This window comes from Rhinopithecus bieti, unplaced genomic scaffold (genome assembly GCF_001698545.2).
Source record: "Rhinopithecus bieti isolate Rb0 unplaced genomic scaffold, ASM169854v2 scaffold_13710, whole genome shotgun sequence".
Lineage (NCBI taxonomy): Eukaryota > Metazoa > Chordata > Mammalia > Primates > Cercopithecidae > Rhinopithecus > Rhinopithecus bieti.
This window is the reverse complement of record NW_016807962.1, coordinates 1,347,624-1,365,603: the sequence shown is the minus strand read 5'-3', so window position 1 is coordinate 1,365,603 and position 17,980 is coordinate 1,347,624. Positions and strand designations below refer to the sequence as shown.

The window sequence follows — 17,980 nt, the reverse complement described above, 5'->3', positions numbered from 1 at the left end:
AAAAAAAAAAAAAAAAAAAAATGCCTACATGGTAAAACAAAAACAACGTTTTTTAAAAAAGTAACTACAAATGGACTTGAAAGACAAAAGGAGAATTCACCCAAGATCCCAGTCTTTTAAACACAAAAGCACATATCCGAAATCATTTATGCATTCACCAACTGTCAGGCCAATTATAGGATTAGCAAAGATAATGCCTGTGAGCCCAGGCTGTTCAAAGGCATTTTTCATCAGCCTTGGCACGGTTGTTAGAGCTGTCATTATGATCTTTGTGATTTCCAGCTCTGCAGCCAAAATCTGTCTGGAAAAAGCATCAGACATGGATACAGGTGTGAAGGGGGAGGTGTCCATTAATCACTTTTCCTCCAAAGTGGAAAAGAACTCAGGCTTTCAAACTAGCCACACCCAGATTTGAATCCGGGCTCTGTGGCATTTGCCTTTCCTTTGACGAGATGTACACCATCTGAAACCCTTATCTCCTTGCTTGTAAAACGGGTCTGTTGAGACCTGCATCTCCGAATGTTTTTGAGGAATGAATAAGATGATTAGTGTAGACTGCCCAGCACACAGCCTCGCACTTTTTTTTTTTTTGGAGACGGAGTCTCACTTTGCTGCCTAGGCTGGAATGCAGTGGCACAATCTCAGCTCACTGCAACCTCCGACTCCTGGGTTCAAGTGAGTCTCCTGCCTCAGCCTCCCGAGTAGCTGGGACTACAGGCATCTGCCACCATGCCTGGCTAATTTTGTATTTTAGTAGAGATGGGGTTTCACCATATTGGCCAGGCTGGTCTCAAACTCCTGACCTTGTGATCCCCCCACCTTGGCCTCCCAAAGTGCTGGGATTACAGGTGTGAGCCACCGCGCCTGGCAGAGCCTGGCACTTTTTAGACAATCAAAAAATGTGTTCTCCCCTCCCATTGCCTTATCTGGGAGATCACCCAGACTCTTCAATATTGGTTGGGCAATTGTGCATGCTGGGTACTGTGCAGGTGCTGCAGAGACTGTCATGAGTATGGAAGAGACATTTTCTGCCTTCCTGCAGCTTAGTCTCACTAGGACATCAGACACAGGACAGATAATTTTACAAAAACAAATTATTTAGAATTGAAGGAAAGCTATGAGGAAAAGCAACCCAGATTATATCAGGAGCCTCTTGACTGAGTCATAGGGGATGAGGTGGCAGGGAGGTGTTCAGAAAGGTCCTCAGAGAAAGGGACCTGATGCATGGGGGAGTTTGTGTTTGTTGGAGCCGTCCGGGCTGAGAGAAGACCTGGTAAGGTCTGACCAAGATGGAACAGGGTTATATGGGGTGAAATAATAAGAAATATAAATATTGATCTCTGCCCTAGTCCTGGCACAGAGCTCCTAAAATTCTTACAATTTCCTGAGACATGGGTGAGCTAGGAGCATCTTTTATTCTAATATTTGGTCTTTGACCCCGGCTCCTGACACAGAGCTCCTAATCCCTTGGAATTTGCTAGGTGATAGGAGTATCTTTGTTTCAATGAGGCAGCCCTTATTGGGCTCCTGGATGGGGGCTGGTCACCAGAAAGGCCAAGACACTGTTAGAAACTTGGAGCTTTCAGCCCCACCTCCATTCTCCAAAGACGGGAGAAGGGCTGAAATGCAGTTAATAATCGATCATGCCTACAAGATGAAGGCTCTATAAGTATTCCTGAAGTACGAGGTTCAACGAGCTTCTGGGTTGGCCAACACATCTGAGTGCCAGGAAGTGGTGCACGCCAACTCTATGGGGGCAGAAGCTCCTGCAATCAGCACCTCTCCAGACGTTGCCCCATATGTCTTTTCATCCGGCTGTTCATCTGTATCCATTATTTTAACTTTTATTAAGACACTGAAGGCTGGGCGTGGTGGCTCACACTTGTAATCCTAGCACTTTGGGAGGCCGAGGTGGGCGGATCATCTGAGGTCAGGAGTTTGAGACCAACCTGGCCAACATGGTGAAACCCTGACTCTACTAAAAATACAAAAATTAGCCAGGCGTGGTGGTGCGTACCTGTAATCCCAGCTACTAAGGAGGCTGAGGCAGGAGAATTGCTTGAACCCGGGAGGCGGAAGTTGCAGTGAGCCGGGATGGTGCCACTGCCCTCCAGCCTGGGCAACAGAGCGAGACTCCATCTCAAAAAAAAAAAAAGATACTGGTATCGTGTTTCCCTGAGTTCTGTGAGCCTCACTAGCACATTAATTGGACCCAAGTAGGGGATAGAGGGAGCCTTGATTTATAGAGAGTCGGTCAGAAGTATAGATGAAAACCTACTACTTGCAATGTGTATCTAAAGTGGGGAACAGTCTTATGGGACTGAGCCCTTCACCTGTGGAATCCAACACAATCTTTAGGTAGATAGTGTTAGAACTGAATTCAATAAGAGGACACCCAGCAGATGTCCACTGCAGAATTGCTTGGTGTGAGGGGAAATACACCCCCACATTGGTGTCAGAGTGTTGAGTTATACGTGAGAGTAGATATACACTTCGGTTTTTTCTATCTTTAATACCTAGGGATACCAAGCAAAGGCCAGTGTGACTGGAGCCTGGGCAGGGCAGTTACCACTCAGGCCCAGCATTCCCAGCTTAGGAATTCTGGCTCTAGCACCCCGCATCGATTCATCCCAGCTTCAGCCTGGACATTCCAGGGCCAGGAATGCACTACTTCTGGGGTGACCTGATCCATATGGGAGCTGGTTAGTGCACCCAGAATTTCAGGTGCAGCCTGCTGGCTGCTGCACCACTGCAACCAGAAAGTGGACACCCAGCCCCAAGTTCTTGATCTTAACTGTGATGAAGTCACTCTCCTTTGCCATGGCTCACTTTCCCATCTCTGATATTTATCCTGTGTTGTAATTACCTACTCAAATGTCTACCTCCATTATCTTAGGAAGCTAAGGAGAAGGAAGTATGCCGTCCTCCTCCCTCTGTCCCCAACTCCTAGCACAGACCCTGCACACCCGCGGTGCTGCAAAGAGCACATTTGTTGAATGAATCATAAACGATACTTTGCAAAAATTTACTTATTTGATCTTAGATAACTGTTACCCCCCAGTTCTGTGTTTTGTTGGGCATCTACCGTGTGTTAGACACATTGCCTATTTATATATATAAATGTATATATGTGTGTGTATATATATATATATATATATATATTTGAGATAAGGTCTTGCTTTGTTACCCAGACTGGAGTGCAGTGGTGTGATCTTGGCTCACTGAAACCTCTGTCTCCCAAGCTCAAGTGATCCTCCCACTTCAGCCTCCTGGGTAGCTGGGACTACAGGCGCATGCCACCACATCCAGCTATTTTTTTTATTTTTTGTAGAGATGGGGTTTTGCCATTTTGCCCAGGCTGGTCTCAAACTCCTGGACTCAAGCGATCTGCCTGCCTCAGTCTCCCAAAGTGCTGGGATTACAGGTGAGAGGCACTGTGCCCAGCCCTTAGCCCTTTATTTTAAAGAAATTCAGATAAACAGACCAGCTGAAAGAACAGTGCAGTAAACACCCACACATCCTTCATCTAGATTCAGTAATTTTGCCACAGTTTATAAATCTCTGTGTGCATGTGTGTACACACAGACACACACACACACGCACACACACATGCTCGCTCTCTTTCTCTCTCTCTCTTCCTGAACCGTTTGAAAGTTGCCAATATTAAGACTCTTCGCTCCTAAAATCTTAAGCACTTATCTCCTATGAAAAAGGACATTTTCTACATAATCTTGATGCCATTGTCACAATCAATAAACATGAGACACAAAAGTAGTGTCTAAGAACAGCCCATGTTTGCATTCTCCCATTGGCCTGATATATGCTTTATAGCTTTTAAATTTTCATCCAGCAATATAGAAGGCACATAATTTTCATAACTCTCAAATCTCTGTTAACCTAGAACAGTTTCCTCCCCCTACTTTTTCTTCGGTCTTTCTTAATGAATTTAAAAAATTTTTTTGTTATTAATTTTTTTGAGACGGAGTCATGTGCTGTCCCCTAGGCTGGAGTGCAGTGGTGCAATCTCAGCTCACTGCAACCTCTGCCTCCTGGGTTCAAGTGATTCTCCCGCCTCAGCCTCCTGAGCAGCTAGCACTGCAGGCGTGCACCACCACACCTGGCTAATTTTGTATTTTTAGTAGAGTCGTGGTTCACCATGTTGGCCAGGCTGGTCTCAAACTTCTGACCTCAGGTGATCCACCCGCCTCAGCCTCCCAAAGTGCTGGGATTACAGACGTAAGCCACCACGTCTGGCCTCATAATGAAATTTTGAGAAATTAAAGTCAGTTGTGTTACAATTTAGGTTTGTCTGGTGTTTCCTCATTATAAGATTAAGTTATACATTTTTGGGCCAAAATGCTATTCAGGTGATTCTGTCCTTCCGGGGTGTCACACATGTTGTCAGCTTGTATCATTACTGGGGATGCTAAGTTTGATCAGTTGGTTAAATTGGTGGTTATCAGATATCTTCATTGTAAAGTTACCCATTTATCTTTGTAATTAATAAGTAATTTCTGGGGAGACACTTTGTTTATGTGGATCGAACAACTTCTCACCCAGTGATTTAGCATTCACTAATAATCTTACCTGAATCAATTGTTACTATAATGGTTGCAAAATAGTGTTTTTCTAATTTCATCTACATTTTTTCTTTTGGTTAGAATATCACTATATACTCATAGATTCTTTTTTTATACACTCATGGACTGTATAAATTCAATGTGTAGAAATCCTTTTTGAGTCAATGCGTAGAAATCCTTTGTGTAGAAGGATTTTTTAAAAAATTCAATGTGTAGAAATCCTTTGTGATCATTTTTCATTTTGATGTTCAAATTGTCTCATATTTGACCAGTGCGAGCTGCTTGTTTGAGCTGACTGCTGTGTGCTTTGATGTGGCTCCAATAGCTTTGAACCTTCTTTGTTTTCTGGTACAAGATATTCCAGGCTCGAATTTTACCCTTATTTCATAGAGGAGGAAAAGGAGGCTCAGAGAGAGAAAACAGCTTCTTACAATGTTTGGGAGATCCTGCTCAAGCTGAGGACGTTCAATTCCAAATTTTTAGGAAAGTAGCTAAACTGAAAGGCCAGACAAATCCTGTGGTGCAGAAAGACCTCATGAAGAGATGTAGCTAAATCCTTAGCTGTCCGCACACAGAGCTTGCCTAATAAGATGGAGACATCTGGATGGTAACTTTGAACTTAGACAATCAGTAACACATTTCAAAGATATTTTATTTATTGAGGAAGTTGTAACGTGGGGGATAATGTGGGGTTTTGGAGTAAAGAAGAACCAAGGTTTCCTTTAAGACTCAAGCAGATTCAGCCCTTGTGTGTCTCTGGGTAAGTTATTTCACCTTGTTGAATCCCAGACTTTTTCTGTCTGAAAATGGGGTGATCATACCCACCTCATAGTTAAATGGGTTCATTCATAGAAAGTGCCTAGTGTAATGTCTGCCACATGCTGATGCTCAACAGACAAAAACTACCTTTACCATCAGTTCTGTTGCTATTATTATTATTAAAATCTGAGAAAATCCTGTTATTCAGTGGGTTAATGTGATAGAAAAAGCGATAGATTTAGATTCTTGAAGACCCTCGTCCACCCTCTGTGACCTAGGATTAGCCCTGTTCCCACTCTCGTGAACTTCATTTTATTCACATGTAAATCAGGGTTCATAATCTCTTCCCTGCAAGCTTCACAGCCTCACTCAACAGATTTCATGAGCACCTACTACGTGCAGGGTAATCATGTTCCTAACGCTAAAACCAAAGGGTAAGCATCGCTATGCTCCTCCTTTAATACATGATGAATTGGTAGTCCAGGGCCAACGAGAAGCAAAGCTGGGATTCCATCAGGCTCTCTCTGACCTCCATGTTTGTCCTTTTCCATAGGTCACACTGTTTAGAAGGAGAAAGAAGAGCTCGCTGAGAAAAACGCTCCACAAAGCTGCAGAGCCCTGTGAAGGTGAGAGAGTATTATCATCAGCAAATGGCATTCCTTCTATGGAAAATGTCACTGGGAGGAAAGCAGATGACTTTGAATTTCTTTTTTCTTCTTTTCTATCCCTGTAAAGGATTTCTTTCTTTTCTATCTTTGATACCTGGTGAAAGCCTTAGGTTAATATTATCTACCAAGGACTCCTACACTTCAAACAAGAACTGAGTGAAGGTAGCGGAGATTGAGCCAGCCCAGAACCAACTGCCTCAACTGAAGAAACTGATCAGAAAAGCCCTTTGAAGCTGTAATTCACTTCAGACATGAAGAAGAAGGAGAAGAAGAAGAAGAAGAAGAAGAAGAAGAAGAAGAAGAAGAAGAAGAAGAAGAAGAAGAAGAAGGGGAAGAAGAAGAGGAGGAGGAGGAAGAAGAAGAAGCGGAAGAAGAAAAAACAAAAAACAAAAAACAGTAACATCTGTGGGTATCAGAACTCCAGCCAATTCAACTGAGAGCTGGGAAGAGGGAAGAGAAAGTGCTGCAAGTTTTCAACAGAGTAATCACAGAGTCCTACAGTATGAGCATTCGTGGTGATGTAGCAGGCAGGCTTCTATTGTTTTAAAGATGGGGAGTTGAGAGAGACAGAGAGAGAGAAAGAGAAGGGAAAGATGGGGAAAAAATTTAATCTTAAAAATATAAAAGCAGGCCGGGTGCAGTAGTTCACACTTGTAATCCCAGCACTTGGGAGGCTGAAGTGGGCAGATCACCTGAGGTCAGGAGTTCGAGACCAGCCTGGCCTACAAAGTGAAAACCCATGTCTACTAAAAATATAAAAATTAGCCAGGTGTGGTGGCAGGTGCCTGTAAATCCAGCTACTTGGGAATCTGAGGCAGGAGAATCGCTTGAACCCAGGAGGCGGAGGTTGCAGTGAGCTGAGATTGTGCCACTGCACTCCAGCCTGGGTGACAAAGCAAGACTCTGTCTCAAAAAAAAAAAAAAAAATCCAGGCTATTTTGCTAGGTACACAGAATAGGACCACTGAGGCATGGGAGGTCAAACAAAGATGCCATCTTTGATGTCCAGTCCAGTTAAAACTTCAGATGGTTCCAACCCCACCTAGCAACTGGTTGCAACCTCATACGAGACTCCAAGCAAGAACCACTGAGCTGAGCCCAGTCAACCCGCAGAACCATGAGAGATAAAAATATTTTACTGTTTTAAGTCACAAAGTTTGGAGTGGTTTATTATACAGCAACAGTTAACCAAAAGAGACCCTAAAACCTATAGCTAGCAGAGCCTAGAGTCTCAGGACAGGAAGTCTAACATTTGGAGAGCAGATATTAGGTGTCACCTTGAGCAATTCCACCCCTTTGTTCCTGAAGCAATTGTTTTGATTGGGATTCAGTTTGCCTTCACTGAGCAACAGAAAACTCCAGACAATAATGCCTTGAACAAGTCGAAAGTTTCTTTCTCTCACAAAAGTCTGGGTAAGTGATCCAGACTGGAGTAGTGCTCAAGATGTCAGGGACCCTGGTTCTTATCTTTTTTTGATGCAATGCATGACCTCAGCCTCCTAGGTCAACATGACACTTCAGGCAGTAGGGCGGAGGAAGGGATGCAAACACAAAGGGTGCTTTCTCTTGTAGAAGGTTATTTAAAGCCACCACATGTTGCTTCTTCTTGTATCCCATTGGTTAATATGTATCTCATGGCCGTGCCTAGCTGCAAAGGAGACTGGAAAATGGTATCTTGATTTTGGGTGGCCGTGCATCCAGCTCTAAATTCTATTACTTCTAGTAAGCAAGGCTATTGGGAGACACTTAGCAGTGCCTGCCTCACTGCTACATCTTGAAAAGTAATAGAGAGACACAGGAAATGGCATCACATATGGGATGCTGACTCACAGCACCGATCCCTTCCGGAGGGGAGCTAGCAGTTATCTCCCTGTGGGCACTGTGAACCTCCACAAGGCCATTCTACTGTGCAACAGGAGCCAGCCGCTCCTGGATCATTGTCGGATCTGTTAGGTGAAGAGTGAATCCCACAGGCCTTAAGCCACTGCCACTTTTGCCATAGAGTGAATTACTTGGTAAGAGGGAGCATCGTGTGACATACCATGACTGGGTAAAAGCTTCTGTAAGCCCTCAAGCTGTGGTGCTGGTGGAGCCATGAAGGGCGGGGAAAGCAAATCCAAATAAAAAATAAATGTAGGGTCGGGCATGGTGCCTCACATCTGTAATCCGAGCACTTTGGGAGGCCAATGCTGGAAGATCGCTTAAGCCCAGGAGTTAAAGGCTGCAGTGAGCTATGATTGCACCACCATACACCAGCCTGGGCAACAGTGTGAGACCCCGTCTCTAAAAAAATTAATTAAATAGTTAAATAAATAAATGTAGGACATTGCCATGAGAACAATTTGTCTGCTCCAGATGGAGTTAGTTCCCAGCTGAGAAACAGGGAGGTGTGGGGCAGAAGGAAGACTGTTAGCTGCCTTCCTTCTCCATGAGAGGGAGGCACAGAGGAAAGGCTACAGACTAAGATGGTTAGTGGGTAGGCATTCTCCAAGTCCTCTTGCAAGCCCCAGATATCACCATCCTTTCCTAAAGGAAACCTGGCAAAATCATGCCATTGACTGTCACTGAAATTCAGCAACTCCCGGAATCTGAGTTTGGCCTTAGTAGTCTCACACCCATGGCCCCAGTGAACAGTTTCCATCTGGCCAGAGAAAAGTCCTGAATTTCACTTTGTGCCTTGTGGCAAACATCTCAAGACATGAGCTTGTCATTATCCTAAATTAAGATACCTGATGCTTTCAGAAGCAGCCACCCTACTTGTTTCCACATCTTTCATCTCCCTTTTAGGTGGCTGAGAATTTTAGCTTCAGCTTGTCCAAAGTCCCAAATGACCCAAAGAGATTATGTGCTTAGCCACTGTCTTCCAAGGGCTGGTCGTTCCTATTCTGGAAGATAATTAGGATTTTCAGTGCCTCACTCCTTGTCCAGCTCAAGAATCATGGATCAGTTGGAGGAAAAGTTAAGGTCCTATGATAAAAAGGCAAACTAGAGTAGCCTATTTCCCCTTGAGGTGAGTGGCCCAGGGCAGAAAGGCAGCTTTGGTTCTTTGTCACTCATTCTTCCCCAGGGCAGTGCTCTCTTCTGCATAGGTGTAGCTGGGTTCTAGCCGGTAGGAAAGGAGAAGACAGTGGAGGAGGCTTGCTGGTTATCTTAGAACCCAGGCCCAGAAATGGCACGTTACTCCCACTTCATTCCCCTAGTGAGAATTCAGGCACCTGGCCACCCTAAACACAAGCAAGGCTGGCAAAGACAGTCTAGGGGGACAGCCATGTGCCTGGCTCCCATTCTACTTAGGCAAAAAGTAGAATGGAAAGCCTTTTGGTGAACACCTAGCAATCTCAGCCGCACATTCCAAATGGCTCTTATTTCCTTGAGGGTCTGAATGAGTTTTCTAGGACTGCCATAACAAAGTATCATGAACTGGGTGGCTTAAAACAACGGAAAATGTATTGTCTCACACTCTGGATGCCTGAAATCTAAAATCAAGGTGTCCACAGGGCCACATTCCCTCTGAAGAGGCAGTGGAAGGAACTGTTCTCCAGACCTCACTCCTAGCTCCTGGTAGCCACAATTGTTTCTTGGTTTGTGGCTGCCCCACTCTAATTCTCTCTTTTTTTTTTTCTTTTTTCCATTATTTAACATGTGTTTTCCCCCCTCCACCAAGACAGGGTCTTGCTCTGTTGCCCAGGCTGGAGTGCAGTGGTGCGATCTCAGCTTACTGCAGCCTCTACCTCCTGGGTTCAAGCAATTCTCCTGCCTCAGCCTCTCAAGTAGCTGGAACTACAGGCGCATGCTACCACAGTCAGCTAATTTTTGTATTTTATTAGAGACAGGTCTTCACCATGTTGACAGGCTGGTCTCAAACTCCTGACCTTGTGATCTGCCCACCTCAGCCTCCCAAAGTGCCTGGATTACAGGCATGAGCCACCATGCCTGGCCAACATGTATTTTCATTTTATATCCAAATATCACATTTTCTACATTAAAATATAATTATATTGACTTCCCCTGTACCCTACACCCTCAGAGAAAAAAAAAGAGAAGAAATTTACACAATTTGAAAGGTAGAATGCATGGAGTAGGGAAGTTGCTATTGCACCCAAGTGACAAAGAACACAGAGAGAGACCAAACAGTCAATAAGGCACAACTGCGTAGAAGACAGCTCAGGGCTTGCATCGGGAAGGGGCAGGAATAAAACTCCAAAACTTCTAAATGCCACCACCTGTGCCACAAGATTACCCTGAAAAGGCAGAGGTAGGTCAGAAAGCAGAAACAAATCAGTGATTTTCCAAAGGCTGCTTCCTAACAGAGTTTAAAATATCCACAAACATAAGAACCTTTGCTTCTCACCTTGCCTTCAGCATCTGGTAAACACTTTAGAAACTTAAATCACTGTTCACATGTCAGAATGTAGAATGGCTATAGGTTTTTCTTTCTTCTCTTGTTGTACCCCAAGCAACCACTCTATTAATGATTTTAGTCATGTGATTCCTCTGCATGGAAACTCAGTAAAGGTCACCAAAGACAAGGCTTTTCACTGCTACCAGATAAATACTGGCTGTGCAAAAGTCATAGGATTCTGTGTGTTGCTCAGAGAGGGAGAGCTGTAAGACACAGGAATCTCAATGCATATGTAATAAAGAGGAAAAGGAAATTCCTTTTACTCATCTATTTATTGTATCAGAAAGAGCAAGTAGACAGTCAAAATCATCTGCTAGGCTGGGGGTAATGCCTCATGCCCATGATCTCAAAACTTTGGGAGGCCGAGGAGGGAGGATCACTTGAGCCCAGGGGTTCAAGACCAGCTTAGGCAACATAGTGAGACCCTGTCTCCACAAAAAGTTTTTTAAAAATTAGCTGCATGCGGTAGCACATGCCTGTAGTCCCAGCTACTTGGGAGACTGAGCTAGGAGGATTGCTTGAGCCTGGGAGTTCGAGGCTGCAGTGAGCTGTGCTCACACCACTGCAATCCAGCCTGGGCAACAGAGCAAGACTCTGTCTCAAAAACAAACAAACAAACACAACCAACCAACCAACCAACCAACCAAAGAAACCATTTGATTAGAGCAGCAGCACAGACCCACAGGCACATCAACAACCCAAAAGAAAATGCTCAAGAAAGAGCATCTTGGCTCTTTTGAAAAGAGTCATCTTTTAGACCTGATCTTGCCACTAATTTAGAAACCAAAGCATTATAGCTCAGAGGCTGCTACTCTTGAGGAGATTGAGAGTTAAGGTCTAAGAGACCCAGATAACGAGGACATTATTAGGTAACTAACTATACCACTGTGTACAATGCAAACATCAATAAGAAAACATCACCTCATCCCTGCAGCTACTTTAAGCAAAGCACTGAAGACCCAGGTTTTCTGAATAGGGAATAAAGTCCGTTAGCAGTTTAAAGCATTCAACACTGGAACAATATGTTACCTATTCTTTGTTTTTAATTATAGGTTAACATAGTAAACTCCAACACAAAGGTGAGGCTAGGGGAGTGCTAAAGGAATAAAGAAAACAGAGCCAGTATTTCACAAGTATATTAAGCAGTGATGAAACAGCAGCCAATGCTTTGCAAAGTCTCAAGGGTAAAATTTGCTTAGGTGCTGTGATGATTAATACTTAGTGTCAACTTTATTGGATTGAAGGATGCAAAGTATTGTTCCTGGGTGTGTCTGTGAGGGTGTTGCCAAAGGATACTAACATTTGAGTTGGACTGGGAGGGGAGACCCACCCTCAATCTGGGTGGGCACCATCTAATCAGCTGCCAACGTGGCTGGGATGAAAGCAGGCAGAGGAACGTAGAAGGACTAGTCTACGTTCTAGCTTAGTCTTCCAGCCTGCATCTTTCTCCCATTCTGGATGCTTCCTGGCCTTGAACATCAGACTCCAATTCTTCAGCTTTGGGACTCTTGGTCCTTCGACCACAGACTAAAGGCTGCACTGTCAGCTTCCTTACTTTTGAGGTTTATGGGGCTTGGATTGGTTTCCTTGCTCCTCAGCTTGCGGATGGTTTATTGTGGGACTATATCTTATGAGCGTGTGAATCGATACTCCTTAAGAAATTCCCCTTTATATAGATATCTATCCTATTAATTGTGTCCCTCTGGAGAACCCTGACCAACACAGGTGCTCTGAGGGGTTCTCTTCAACATATCTTTGGGGAAGATTTGGAGCAGTTGCCAACCAGTATCCAAAGTCTCATAGACAGTGTGATTTTCATGAGGACCCTGAAAAATAAAGTTCCTCTCAAACTTCTGTGGAAATTCCAAGTCAAGAAGATCATCTGAGCTAAGGGCTTCTTCTCCAACTACAGCAATCATGGCTTGTACATCCTTCCCAATAGCTTGCATACAGCTGTTTACATACATCTGCATGATCCTTCCTGGTCATTCCTTCTCCAATAGCAGACTTCATGAACAGTGATAGTTCAGGCAGCACCTTGATAGGTGGGTAAATCTCTCTGTTGTGTAGCTGTCTATCCACATAGATCTGTCCCAGTCAGGTCAGAGATGAGTGAATGATATCATTGGTAGGCATGGTAAGAGTAGGAATTTGAGTAATCAAGCCATTTCTACCTTCTCCTCGACCTGCATGTTCATATATAGTGGCTAAGTCTGTATCGATGTAACCTGGGAAGCCTAGTCAACCAGGAACCTCTTCTCTGGCTTGTAGAAACCTCTTGAAGTGCTTCAGTAGATGAACTCATATCTGTTAGGATAACCAGTACATGTTTCTCACATTGATACACCAGAAATCGGCTGTGGTTAGAACCAGTGAGGGATGATAATCCCATAGTTGGGTCATTAGCCAAGTTCAAAAATAGGCAGATGTTGTCCATTGAGCCATTTTCTTCAACACCAGATTTGAAGAACCAGGCAGTTTCCAGGTTTACATCCCCAGCAGCAAATACAATTGGAAAATTTTCCTCAGTGTAGTTTACATCTTTGGATTTATTTAGCAAACCAGTCTGGCGGCAGATTTGAGCTGCAATCTTTGTGTAGTAACCCAGCAGCAGAGAAGATAGAAGTTTTCTGCCCCAGCAATACTGTTCACACTAACTATGGCTGAAATGCTGGTTCGAATTATCTCCTCTGGGTAGATTTGACATTGAGGATTGATTGGCCATCCCATGATATCAAAGAAATCTTCAGCCAGTACAAGAGGACCTCTGTCAATGGGTTTTCCTGATTCAATGAATACCCAACCAAGCATATCCTCCGACACTGATATTAGGGGAATATCCCCAGTCCTTTGAAGTACCTGAACCCCTGCCTTGGAGCTACCAACTTCTAGAACTTGCCCGTGTCTCTTTGTGCCATCTAGTAATGTCCAGTGGACAATCTCAGCATCTATGGGAAACTTAACATGATCTAAGATCACAAGTGGACCATGGACTCTTGATGCCATGATGTATGTACGGCAAGGCTGGGAGAGGTAGTTCCAACTAACTGCCAGCACCTGCTCCTGAGCTCCCACCATCAGCAGGCATGGGTAGTTTGGGTATGGCTCATTCATAACCCCACGCAACACCTGCAGTGCCATCATCTTGACATAGCATTTTACCTGTGTGTTTCCACATTGTCTTTCCTCTGTATTTGTCTGTTTCTGTGTCCAAACTCCCCTTTTTAAATGACATCAGTCACATTATATTACTATTAGGGCCCAGCCTGATTACCCCATTTTAGCTTGATTATATCTGTAAAGACCCTATTTCCAATTAAGGTTGCAATCAGACATCCTAGAGGTCAGAACTTCAAGACTTTTTTGCGTGGGGGTTGGGGATTCAACTTATAACAATTCAACTCATAACAAGGTCTGTTGTCTGCAGTCAGCTCTTGGGTGCTGATATCTGTATGCTCTGTAACAGAAGCAACCCTAAGCAAAGAAAGAGAATGTACTGGAAGTGCATTGGGTGGCTCCTGGAATCAAAAGAGAACTTCAACAATCAGGCCTTGGGAGAGGCAAAAAGTCCTGGACATCTCCTTAGGGCCTGCCTTCCAGATGATTCTGCATCAATATCCTTCTGGCCAAGTATCCTTTTTCTCAAGATACAAATTCTTGGAACAGTCAGTTGGGTTAGCCTGTGGTGGAACCAGGACCTGTTTGGGGCATGTGAGTGGGATAAAATGATGGACAGTCTTGCTAGGGCCTCATGGGGTAGAGGAGAGGCAGTTCTCCAAAAGAAAGTGAGGGGTGGCTGCTAAAGATGGGGGAGGCATGTGTTGTGCAGGTGAAACTGCAGGTGTTTGCTACACGTTGTACTTTGTTTAAGAAAGCCTTCTAGCTCAGGCAGTTGTGTTTCTAAATGTTATGGCACTTAAAGGAGTCATTTAGTCATCTGGAAAATGCAGAGTTGTGGGGAAATGCAGTGTCATGTGGTAAAAAGAGCACTCTTGGTGAAATCAGGAGAGCAGGTTTTGTTTGGCTTTTTAAAATATTTGCAGATGGTATAATTCTATCCTGAAAACTGAAGGGAATCAACTGAAAAGCTCTTGGAAACAAGAAAGTTCAACCAAGTATCAAGTTACTAACTGGAAATAAAAATAATGCCATACAGATCAATGAGAAAGAAAGCATAAAAGAACCAAAGATGTTATTCAACTTAGCTACAAAGGCAGCTGGTAAAAGAATAAACTTGGAAAGAAGTGCAAAAGGCCTCTATTAAGAGAAAACATCAGATTCTCCTTGGAGGCATAAAAGACAAAGGGTAGAAAGACTTGGGAGAATAAAGATGTCATTTCTCCCTAGATAAATGGATTAATTCACTGAAAGAATTCAGGTGAACAAACAAACAAAATCAAACCTGAGCCAATGAAAATCCTAACTAGGTCTTTTAACTTGAAAATATGAGTCTAAAACTCATAGGAAGAGTCCCTGTCTGTGGATGTCAGGTCCTTATAGCCAAAAAGCTTCTCCCCCAGGTTTTGATTTTGGTTCTGTCATTTAATGATCTGTGAGACCTTGGGGCAGGTAATGTAACCTCTTTGGGCCTTAGTGTTTTCTCCTGTGAAGAGGGATAATCCTATCTTTCTGCTTCACAGAGCTGTAGCAATGATCATGTGAGAGAAAGTATTTGGAAGTGTCTCATAAACCGTAAAGCACATTTCATGCTGTAGTTGCGATTTTTATTCTTCCATGATGCCAGATAAATAGGAAAATCACAATGCAAAAGGTGTCCATTGCTCTGCAAAAAGATAAACACATCTTATTAAACTCAGATACATGATGATTTTTAAATATTTGATTCCTGTGAAGGAGAGAAAAAAGCTAATGCGAGCTGTTTGCTTCTCAGTGAGTAAGTGAGGGCTCACTCTCTGGTCATGGAACTGAGCAAAAATGCTTATGGCCTCTCCCCTGTTTCCAACCCCAAACCCCTGTGTTGTCATCTGTAGAATGAAAGGTTTTGGACTTCAGGGTGTTTGACAGCATGAACTTTGAAGTCTCTACAGATCTTGGTTCGAAACGTAGTGCCAGCAATTACCTTGGACAACTTATTATTTCTTTTCTTGGGTTTCAGAATCCATCAGACAGGCATGATAATAATCTCTATTATTATATCTATTAGTATCTCTCAAAGGAATGATAATAATATCTACCTCATCAATCCTCAAGAAGACTTGAGAGTTAAATGGGATAATAAATACTAAGTGCCTGGAACCTAGTAAAAGCTCAATAAATAGGCCGGGCACGGTGGCTCAAGCCTGTAATCCCAGCACTTTGGGAGGCCGAGACGGGCGGATCACGAGGTCAGGAGATCGAGACCATCCTGGCTAACACGGTGAAACCCCGTCTCTACTAAAAAATACAAAAAACTAGCCGGGCGAGGTGGCGGGCGCTTGTAGTCCCAGCTACTCAGGAGGCTGAGGCAGGAGAATGGCGTAAACCCGGGAGGCAGAGCTTGCAGTGAGCAGAGATCCGGCCACTGCACTCCAGCCTGGGTGACAGAGCGAAACTCCGTATCAAAAAAAAAAAAAAAAAGCTCAATAAATGAGCATTATAAATAATTAACTATCATAATTACCATCATTGTTATTACTCTAAGGGCCTTTGCAGCTTTAAAATTCTAGGATAATATGTCAGAGAAGAGCTAAAACAGGGAGGAAACAGAAAAGATTCCCTTAACAGGGCTTGAGTCAGTACCTGCGAGGGAGAGATTTCTCTGGAAGATGGCTTGTGTATTCATCATAAGGCCTCATTTAACCTTGGTGACTCACAACCAGAGTTCGGCTGGGCCTGCTGTCCTCTGGGAAAAGGGGGATAGAGGAGTAAGGAACCAAAGGGGGCTTGACAGGGGAAAGCCATGGCCTGGGTACCACAGTGGATGGTTCCTTAGAGAGCATTGTCCAAGGTTTTTAACTTTTATAAAATATATGTTAAACTGAGGAATTTCTTTTTCTGCAAATAAGTTTTGAGGTAGGCACTGTTGGTTGCCAAACCAAAGCTGTGCCCTTCTCATTCCTTGACGGCGCAACTCTGATAACATTGTTCAGGATCAGACAGCTGAGTGGCTCAGGAGAGAATGGTGCAGCCTCAGGACAAGGGGGAGGAGGAAGCCTGATTACCCTGGCAAGTGATTGGTTTAGCAATGGGCATGTGATACAATTCTGGCCAATGAGATATCAGGGGATGTAAGGCATGTCATCTTTTCCTTAAGAAAGAGGAAAATTTTCCCAGAAACCCTGCCTGCTCCTGGGCTTCTGGGTAAATTTTCCTCATCTTTAAGGAAAGGGTGACGTACCCTTTCTCTGGCAGGAACATAAAACAGCACAACCCCTTTGGAGGGTACATTAGTTTCCTATCACTGCTGTAACAAATTACCACAAACTTGGTGACTTAACACAACACAATTTATTCTCTTCAAGTTCTGGAGTTCAGCAGTTTCCCTGGGCTAGAATGAAGGTGTTGGCAGATCTGTGGTCTCTCTGAAGGCTCCAGGTAGAATCCACTTCCCTGCCTTTTCTGGCTTCTAGAGTTTCGTTCCTTGCATTCCTTGGCACATGACTCCTTCCTCCATCTTCAAGGCCAGCAACGTAGCATCTTCCGATCTCTGTTCTGTCTTCATACTGCCTTCTCCTCCATGGTAAAATCTCCTTCTGATCCCACTTTATAAGGAAACTTACGATTATATTTAGAGATCACTTCGATAATTCAGGACACTCTCCCCATCTTAAGATTCTTAATCACATCTGCAAAGCCCCTTTTGCCATATAAGCTAACATCCCAAGGTTCTAGGAATTAGGATTTGGTTATCTGTGGGGGCCATTAATTAGCCTATCACAGAGGGGATTTTGGTACTAACCAGCAAAATTACTTGTACATTTATTTTTTTCAAGGTCAGGGTTATTGAGGTATAATTTACGTATAGTAAAATTCATTTTTGGGGGGATGGGGGCGGCATTTCGCTCTTGTTGCCCAGGCTGGAGTGCAATGGTGCAATCTTGGCTCACTGCAATCTCTGCCTCCGGGATTCAAGAGATTCTCCTACTTCAGCCTCCCGAGTAGCTGAGATTACAGGGGTGCACCACCACGCCCAGCTAATTTTTGCATTTTTAGTAAAAACAGGGTTTCACCAGGTTGGCCAGGATGGTCTCGAACTCCTGACTTCAGGTGATCCACCCACTTTGGCCTCCCAAGGTGCTGGGATTACAGGTGTGAGCCACTGCACTCAGCCATTTTTTTTGTGCACAATTGTATCAGTTTTGACCAGCACATATAGTTGTGTAATTATATCACAATCAAAATTTAGACCAGTTTCATCACCCCAAGAAATTAACTTATGTTGTCCTTAGTAGTCAAACCACCCCCTTGGGTGGTTTGCACCTGGCAACCACTGGTCTGTTCTCTGTCCCTGTAATATTGCCTTTTTGAGAATATCATATAAATGGAATCAGCATATGTAGCTTTTTAAATCTGGCTTCTTTCCCTTAGCACAGCGCATTTGAAATTCATCCATGTTGTAGTGGGTCAGAAGTT

General features: G+C 43.8%; 1 pseudogene; it reads right to left on the bottom strand.

The window, feature by feature from the left end:
* LOC108537075 (V-type proton ATPase subunit B, brain isoform pseudogene) overlaps positions 1 to 13,552 on the bottom strand; it is a 40,289-nt pseudogene extending 26,737 nt beyond the window's left edge.
* Positions 13,553 to 17,980: the final 4,428 nt, after the last annotated feature.